Genomic DNA, 9,347 nt, shown 5'->3' with positions numbered 1-9,347 from the left:
GTGACAGTTGTGGTGAGATTTCTCCATCCACAAGGAGCTACATGAGCTAGTCGGAGTTTGCCGGGTAGTCATCCAATGACAGATTAGGATCATCCACCTTACAGACAACCGTGGAGTAGGAGTCTTATCTCCGAACCATGTTAAACAACGTGTAGTGGTTTGCTTGGTTCTTCCTTGTCTTTAACTTTTGTATTTGTCTTTGTATTGTTTGTATTCCGCTGTGTTAACAAATACGTAGGAAGCGAACGATTTGGGGGCGTCATCTATCCAATCCCCCTTCTAGCCGACCACAAGATCCCCAACACATACCTTGCAACCAATATATGTAGAGTGAATAAGTTTCAAGCCTACCATGGAATCATATTCAAATCAAATCAGCAATACCCTTCAACATTGCCACTAGTTCTGCTTTGACATTAGAGCCACACCCAATTCTACCATGCTTAGCTACCATTAGATATCCTTCATGATCCCTCACTATAACCCCAAAAGAAGCTGCCCCCGGATTCCCTTTAGAGCAACCATCTTAATTTAGCTTGAACGCCCCATATGAAGGTCTTCTCCAATACACCACTGAAACTAAATTCACTGTTTCAATTTTCATATCAATCCCCAAGCCATGAGCAGCAGATCCATATCTTCTCCAGTGCTTATATTTTGATAACACTAGCTTCCATAGCCAGCAGAATGTACTTAGCCACATTCTGTATTATCTCGTGCACACTCATCTTCAAACCATGATGCTTAACCTCATTCCTTGCTTTCCACAAACACTATAAGATTAAAAATGGACCAATCTGAACCATGTCTCCACCTCTCCAAGTAGGAAAAACTGTCCACACCAAACATCTACCCAAAATGTCTCCAAACACCCAAAGCCAATGGACCATAGAATAATAGGTGCTCTCAAGTCTCTTCCTTAGAGCAGCACTGACATTTGGATGCAACCAAAACACCTCTTTGTTTAAGGACTATATCCACTAGCAACTTCTACTTCAAGAATCTCCAACTAAAAATAGATATTCTTGGAGACAACAATATGCTCCAAACAGTCACCCAAACTCCATCAGGGCTATTATTCTGTCTGAATATATTCCATGCTGACTTGGTAGAGAATTTTCCATCTGAAGATAACTTCCAAATTTGTTTATCAGCCTCATCCTTCTGGACTAGAACATCAACCACTTCCTTTACAATAACTACTGGAAGAACATTTTCCAGCTTACTCCTGCTCCATCCTTTCTCATCCTAAAAAAACATGACACTAAACAATAAAGATCACCAGAAATAGCACAAGTCTAAGCAAGTGGTCCTCCATCAAACCAATCATCATACCAAAAGCTGACTTTACCTTGGCCCACACACTAACCAATCTAGGCTTCAGCAGTGTCCCAAATATTGATCATTCTTTCCTAGCTTGGAGAAGCCTTTCCTTTCAGGCCAACTACTGTTGGAGAGATGCCACCACAATAATCTTTCAAAAGGAACTTGGACCATGCAGTTTTTTGTTCTCTGAAGCTACTGCAGTAGCAATATTAGATAGTCTTCTAATCCCCAAGCCACCTTCCAGTTATGGTTTACAGATTTCCTTCCAAGCAATCTAGTGAGTTGTCTCTTTGGTGCTATTAGATCCCCAAAAGAAATTCGCAAAGATCATTTTGATCTGGCGCAAAACCTTGATTGGAGGAAGTATCACCTGCATAAGATACAGGTATAGAGCATAGAACACTTTGAATGAGTTGTAACCTCTCCCCTTATGAGATTTTATCTATATCCCAACCCATTAGTCTCTTTCTCATCTTTTCAATCAAAGGTTGAAAATAGATTATTTTCTTGCTACCAACAAAGATGGGAACACCCAGACATGTTAAAGGAACCCCACCTTCAGCAAAACCAGTAATCATAGCTATTTGTATTCTTCTTTCAACCAAAATGCTTTTAGATGGATAAAAGACTTTTACCTGCATTGATGGCTTGTCCCAAAACCAACACATACCTATCCAGGAAGTCCTTCATTTTTCACACCATTAATAGATTCATTCATCACCACCATGATATCATCAGCATATGCCAGATGACCATTCAGCTATTACAATAAATAATACAGGGAAAATCGGTTCTCCCTGCCAAAGCCCCCTTTTTGAATGAAAAAAATAGCTAAATTTCCATTAATGCATACTGAAAAACCAGCAGTCAACTATCTATCTTCAGGTGGCATCAATCACTTCTCTAGAAAACCCAAATAGCTCCATGATTTTGAAGAGGAAGCCCCACTGCACCCTATCATATGCCTTTTCCATATCCATCTTTAAAATCATATTACCACCTCTGATATAATGATTCAATTTATGGAATAGCTCTCAAGCCAATAAAACATTATCCTTGATTACCTTTTCTCTAACAAATCCACTTTGTGATGGAGAAATGATATTATCCATGACTTGGCTCAACCTATTAGCTAACAATTTGGATATAATCTTATTTGACACATTACATAAGCTAATAGGCCTAAACTCTTGCCATTTTTGAGCTCACTCAACTTTTGGAATAAGAATCAAGGTGGTAGCTGCCATACCTTTTGGAAGAGACCCCCCTTTAAAAAACTCCAACACAGCTTGATAAACATCCTCTTTTATGATATCCCGACATGCAACATAAAAACTATCAAGAAGCCATCAGGCCCTGAAGCACCCTCTTCATTCATCTCCAAATGGTATCCTTATCTCTTCCATAGAAGGTATTACAGAAATAGCCCAGTTGTCCTCCTCCTTAATTAGGTGAGGAATATGATCTAGCTCTTCAAAAACCTCTTGGAAACTCTCCCCTTTCAAAAGCTATTCAAAAAATTTCACACCAGAAGCTTGGATCAATTCTGGTTTTTCCAAACACTCCCCTCCATCCCGTATTCTAAAGATCCTATTTGCTCTTCTCTTTTGCTTAACCAGGCTATGAAAGAATTTTAAGGTTCTATCACCTTCACCCATCCACTTCACGGTAGCTTTTTGTCTCTAAAACATCTCTTCCATATTCAGACCATTAAACAACTGGGCTTGACACTTAGACATTTGAGTTCTATTTCCACACTAGGATAAGTATCAAAGGTCTTTTCAGCCTCTGAGAACCCATCCTCAGCCTCTTTAACCTTCTCATGGATATTACCAAAGACATCAACATTCCAACATTTCAAATGTGCCTTAAGCCTCCAATGTTTTGATTGTAATCTCTGTAATCCAGATGAAAAGCAGGGCAACATCCAGCTTAGATGAACAGTTAACAAAAAAATTATGGTGCTTAGTCTACATTTTTTGGAAGCTAAAGGAAGACACTATTGAACCAATGCCAAGAAATGATATAAGCAAAGGGTAATGATCAGATGCAGGTTTGTTCAGATACTCCACTCTAACCAAAAATTCCTCGTCATTCCAAGAGGGAGAAATCAAGACCCTATCAAGCCTCTTCCAAACTCTAGAGTTAGTCCATGTGAATTTATCTCCTACAAAACCAGCATCCAGCAATCCAGCCATCATCGAAAAATCATTAAACTCATTTACAGTAGTGGGGTTGTGTATTACCCTAGCAGAATGCTCATCCAAGCCCTTTATAGCTTAAAGTCACCTCCAACCAACCAAAGATCCTCCAAAACAGGTTTCACTTCCAACAGTTTCTCCCATAGGATTCTCCTCTCGACCAAACTACATTTTGCATAAATTTTAGACACCAGAATACTGACTGAGAATGAATTTTCAAATGTAGGACTTGCTCATGATCCTCTAATACCATGCAATCTATATTATCATCAAACAAAAATCAAATTTTACCATTACAATTAGATATAGCATATTTCATACCCAATTTCCTAGTAAAAAAACCAACATTCAGAGCTATGAAAGGTTCCAACACTCCAATGAAATTCAAATGGTGAAACTTCTTTAAAAACTATAATCTTCAGAGGGAAGCAGGATAACCAATCTCTCTTATATTCCATATCATCTCAGACGTCACACATTATTAGAGGAGGAAGCCTTTTGGAATTTGCTTTTAGTATTTCTCTTGTTAAACGCCTGTCCAGTATCAAGCCCGGCTTTTTTAGGCTGTACAGATTTGCCATTATTCAATGAATCTCTCCTAGTTGGTATCGCTGGACCATTATCAACCACTTCTTCAACTTCTTTGAAAGATACTGAAAAATCAGCACCCTCTACATCACCACTCAAAGCCTTACCCCCATGGCCATCATTTTCCTGAATAGGATCCCAAATACAAACCAGCTCCTGAATCACAGAAACGGCAACAACAATCTCTGACACTTTCTTTTGTGCCATAAAAACCTTCTCAACAGATTTCAGATTCCTACTTCCACTTATGGACTTTAAACCTTTTTCCCTAGAGCATTGCACACCAACTTCCACCTCAGTATGAGATTTACTTCTATCATTGTCATCACAACCAACGAATTCATCTTCCACACATGGCACCCCTCCTCCCTCCTCCCTCCTCCCTCCTCCCGATTAGCTAGCAGTTGAAAACTGTTTCCAATTTCAAATTTTGCCAAGTCCTCAGAAATCGGTATATAATTAGAGTTTTTTTTCTGCTTCCAAACTTTCCTTTCTGTAATCAAAGTATCAGGCATAACCACATTAGCATCCACTAGATCCATATCCTTTACCATACGTGGCCCACTTACTTCCCTACCATCCAAGTGTTCCTTCACTTCCACACCTACAGAATTAACCCCTTGTTTAATCTCTCTCCAAACAGGCAATGGCTTGTTTCCATTCACATAGCATTCCTCCACTCCATGTCCCAGATGAGAACAATGTATTCAGTATTTAGGAACTTTCTCAAACACCACCTTTTGTATACGTTTATCTTTGCCAATCCCAATCTAGAAATCCTCAACTTTGGGTTTTAACAGATCAATCTCCACGCATACCCTGGCCATCGAAAGCCTTAATCCATCTGCGGTAGCTTCATCTACCTTCAATGGAGAACCAATAATGCTTGCTGCCACAAATAGAGCACTCTTGCAAAATATGTGAATGGGAAAATCAGGAAATTGAACCCATACCATAACCACGGACGATTCAACATCACAAGAGAAGCTTGACGACCATTTGAAAATCCAAAGTGGCATGCCCCTAATATACCATATCCCTCGAGACCACACTGTAAGTACCCCAAGATAATTTTGATGTGATCAACCAAGTCAGGTTAGGTCATGTTGGTATTTAACCCTTGTGTCTAGGTGTATAGGAATTTAGGAGCACAGAAAGTCGAGCGAAAGACGCAGCTAGCAAGAAGGACGACATGGGAGAGAGCCGACGAGCTCGGTGCGTCCGAGGGACGAGGTGCTGTGGAAGAGTACGCGGGAGGATGAGAAGGAGGCGCGTGGCATTTCCAAAGGACGAGAAGCCAGATCTGAAGATTGCTCGAAGGTCGGAAGTTGGGTTTGGGTAAGCCCTATTTTGGATCGCCAAGAACACCCAACCGAAAGGAGCCGAAACGGAAGACCCGGGCCCAAGCGAGCGAAGCTGGAGCAAGAACCCGGACCAAACAATTAACATAAAATTAACTTAGGTCCGAGCGCCTGGACTAAGTTCAAGCGCCCAGACCATGAATTTTATCCGGATCACGTTTGACGAGATTCGTTACGACAGGGATAAAATTTTATCCCTCTAGAGGTGCCTGGAATCCTTCCAAGCGCTCCAACCTATAAATACAACCCTGGTTCCAATGGTTTAGAACAACACTTGTGATTGATTCTTCTTTAGTTTTGTTATGTAATTGAGTGCTTTAATTGCTGTAAAGAGGTTTCTCCGCTTGAAGGAGAGTTTAGTGAGCTTTCAACTTCCTTGAATTAACAACCTCCCCAGTTGTAACCAAGTAAACTCTTTCGTGCCTCTTCTTTTACAGTCTCATATTTATTTTGTGCAAGTGTTAGTTTAATATAAAGTTATAAAGTTCAAGGAAGGTTCATTTTCCTTTGCAAGGCTATTCACCCCCCTCTAGCCGTCCGCCAAGAGACCTACAATCGGAGCAGGTTCACTTCAGAAGGACTAATCGTTGAATGAAGCACACCAGATGGCCATACCGAGCATCTACCCACCAATGTTTGAGGGGGAGTTCTCATTCTGGAAATAAAAAATGGAGATATTTTTTCGAACTAATTTTGAAATAATGCTTTCAATGAAATTTGATTTTGATGTCTCCAAAAGAAAAGATGGACAAGAACTCAAGGAGCATCTTTGGACTCAGACGCAATGTGATACATTCATAGCAAATGATAAGGCCGAGTTCCACCTACTAAATGTTCTTCCTGCTCAAGAACTAGACAAAATCGGCAACTACCAATGCGCAAAAGAACTTTGGGAAAAGTTCCTGGAGGTCTACAAAAAACTAAAAGAAGTCGAATACAACTCCTCGATGGACACCGAGTCATCGACGGAAGAATCCGAGATCGACGAATCTGGTGGAATAGTACTCATAGCCGAATATCTACCAGAAGATAACGAAAGTACCTTGGAAATGAGCATCGATGAAGGGGGAGATAATACAGAAGAAAGCAACAATGAAGGGGGAGCATCTATCGATTAATATATGGTAAGTTAGATAAGTAAAGTTCCTTCAGAGTAATTATTTAAAATTATGCAAATTCTAAGTAAATCATTATATAAAAAGAGAACAATGAAAAATCAAAGAAAGAATATGCATGCTTAAAAAAAGAATTTTATAAATTAATAGATGAAAATGTAAAATTAAAAGATAAAATAGAAATGTTAGAAAAGGAAAACTCACATTCAAATTTTTTACATGCTCAAGAAAGAAATTACAAACATCATTAAAGGTTTAACTGGTATTTTAAGGGAAAAATTATGAAAATATCACATAAATGCATTCCTATTAAATTTTTGATTAATCATGTAGGAAGGAACTTATCTGTTCAACCCCTGTTAAATTTATCAACAATTAAAGGATTTTTTTTTTCAATTTTTGTTTATAAAACCAGAGTTTTTGAAGCTTAACCTTTCATATTTTATGTTTTCCCTTAGACTTTAAATTTAGATCTTCCAAAGTCATTTTAAAAGTGCCATATTTAATGTGATCAAAGTGGGAGAAGGAAAGATTAAGCTAAGGGGAGGGTATTTTTTTTTTGCAGGTTATTGAGTTGCAAATTTATTGCCTTGTTATTATTTCTTTATGTTTATTTACCCTAACTTAACTTGGGTAGCTCACATCAAAAAAGGAGAGATTGTAAGTACCCCAAGATAGTTTTGATATGATCAACTAAGTTAGGTTAAGTTCTGTTGATATTTAACCGCTGTATCTAAGTGTACAGTAACTTATGATCACAGGAAGTCAAGTGAAAGACGTAGCTAGTGAGAAGGACGGTACAGGAGAGAGCTGACGGGCTCAATGTGTCCGAGGGACGAGGTGCTACGGAAGAGTACACGGGTGGATGAGAAGGAGTCACACGACGTTTCCGAGGCACAAGAAGCCAGAGAGGAGATTACTCGAAGGTCAGAAGCTGGGTTTGGATGAGCCCTATTCCGGATGACCGAGATCACCCAGGAAAAAGGAGCCCGAGTGAAAGACCCGAACCCAAGCAAGAGGAGTCGGAGCAAGAACAAGGACCAAACAGTTAACATAAAGTTAACTTAGATCCGGGTGCCCGGAAGATGAATTTTATCCGGATCGCGTTTGAGGTGATCCATTGAGACGAGGATAAAGTTTTATCCCCCTTGAGGCCCCTGGAATCCTTCCAGGTGCCCCGACCATGCTATAAATAAAGTCCTAGTCCCAATGGTTAAGAACAACACATGTGATTGATTCTTCTTTAGTTTTGTTCTATAATCGAGTACTTTAATTAATGTAAAGAGGCTTCTCCACCTGAAGGAGAGTTTAGTGAGCTTTCAACTTCCTCGGATTAACAACCTCCCCGGTTGTAACCAAGTAAACCCTTTCGTGCATCTTTTTTTTCAGTCTCATATTCATTTTGTGCAAGTGTTAGTTTAATATAAAGCTATAAAGTTCGAGGAAGGTTCGTTTTCATTTACCGAGATATTCACCCCCCCCCCCCTCCTAGCCGACCGTCAAGGATCCTACAATTGGTATCAGAGCGGTTCACTTCAGGAGGACTAATCGCCAAATGAAGCACACGAGATGGCCAGACCGAGCATCTACCCGCCAATGTTTAAGAGGGAGTTCTCATTCTGGAAACGAAAAATGGAGGTATTTTTTTGAACTGATTTTAATATAATGTTTTCTATGAAATTTGGTTTTGATGTCCCAAAAGAAAAGATGGACAAGAACTCGAGGAGCATCTTTGGACTCAGACTCAACACAACAAATTCATAGCAAATGGTAAGATTGAGTTCCACCTACTGAGTGTTCTTCCTGCTCAAGAACTCGACAAATTGGTAACTACCAATGCACAAAAGAACTTTGGGAAAGTTCTTGGAGCTCTACGAAAAACTAAAAGAAGTTGAATCTAACTCCTCGATGGACACCGAGTCATCGACGAAAGAATCCGAGATAGAGGAATCTGCCAGAACAGCACTCATAGTCGAATATCTACCAGAAGATAACAAAAGTACCTTGGAAATGAACATTGATGAAGGGGGAGACACTACAGAAGAAAGCAACAATGAAGGGGGAGCATCTATCGACGAATATATGGTAAGTCAGGTAAGTAAAGTTCCTTCAGAGTAATTATTTAAAATTGTGCAAATACTAAGTAAATCATTATATAAAAAGAGAACGTAACAAAGTATGTAAAATCAAAGAAACAATATGCATGCTTAAAAGAAAATTTTTATGAATTAATAGATGAAAATGTAAAATTAAAAGATAAAATAGAAATGTTAGAAAAGGAAAACTCACATTCAAATTTTTCGCATGCTCAAGAAAGAAATTACAAACATCATCAAAGGTTTAACTGGTATTTTAAGCGCAAAATTAGGAAAATATCATAGAAATGCATTCCTATTAAATTTTTTATTAATCCTGTAGGAATGAACCTATTTTAGGTTCCAAAATCATATTTAGATTGATTTTTTTTTAATTTAGGGCTTTCAGAGAGAAAATTACATATTTAATTTTTTAAAAAGGCTTTGTCTAGAAGTGATTCTTGTTCCAATAACCAAGAAGGTCTAGTGCCTCGCCACAGCCTGGAAGCTAATTATTGAAATAAATATTTAATTGATTTACTGTGAAGCACTTAACTAATACTTTAAATTATTTTTCAAAATTTTTGTTAGAAAAATTTTGATCGTTAAAATTTATTTAATAAAAATCATATTTGTTAGAGTTATTTTAGCAAATTTATTTTCCTGTAAAATTTAATCTAA

This window comes from Zingiber officinale, chromosome 6B (assembly GCF_018446385.1).
Source record: "Zingiber officinale cultivar Zhangliang chromosome 6B, Zo_v1.1, whole genome shotgun sequence".
Taxonomy (NCBI): domain Eukaryota; kingdom Viridiplantae; phylum Streptophyta; class Magnoliopsida; order Zingiberales; family Zingiberaceae; genus Zingiber; species Zingiber officinale.
The sequence above is the reverse complement of the archived record's forward strand: the minus strand, read 5'-3'. Positions refer to the sequence as shown.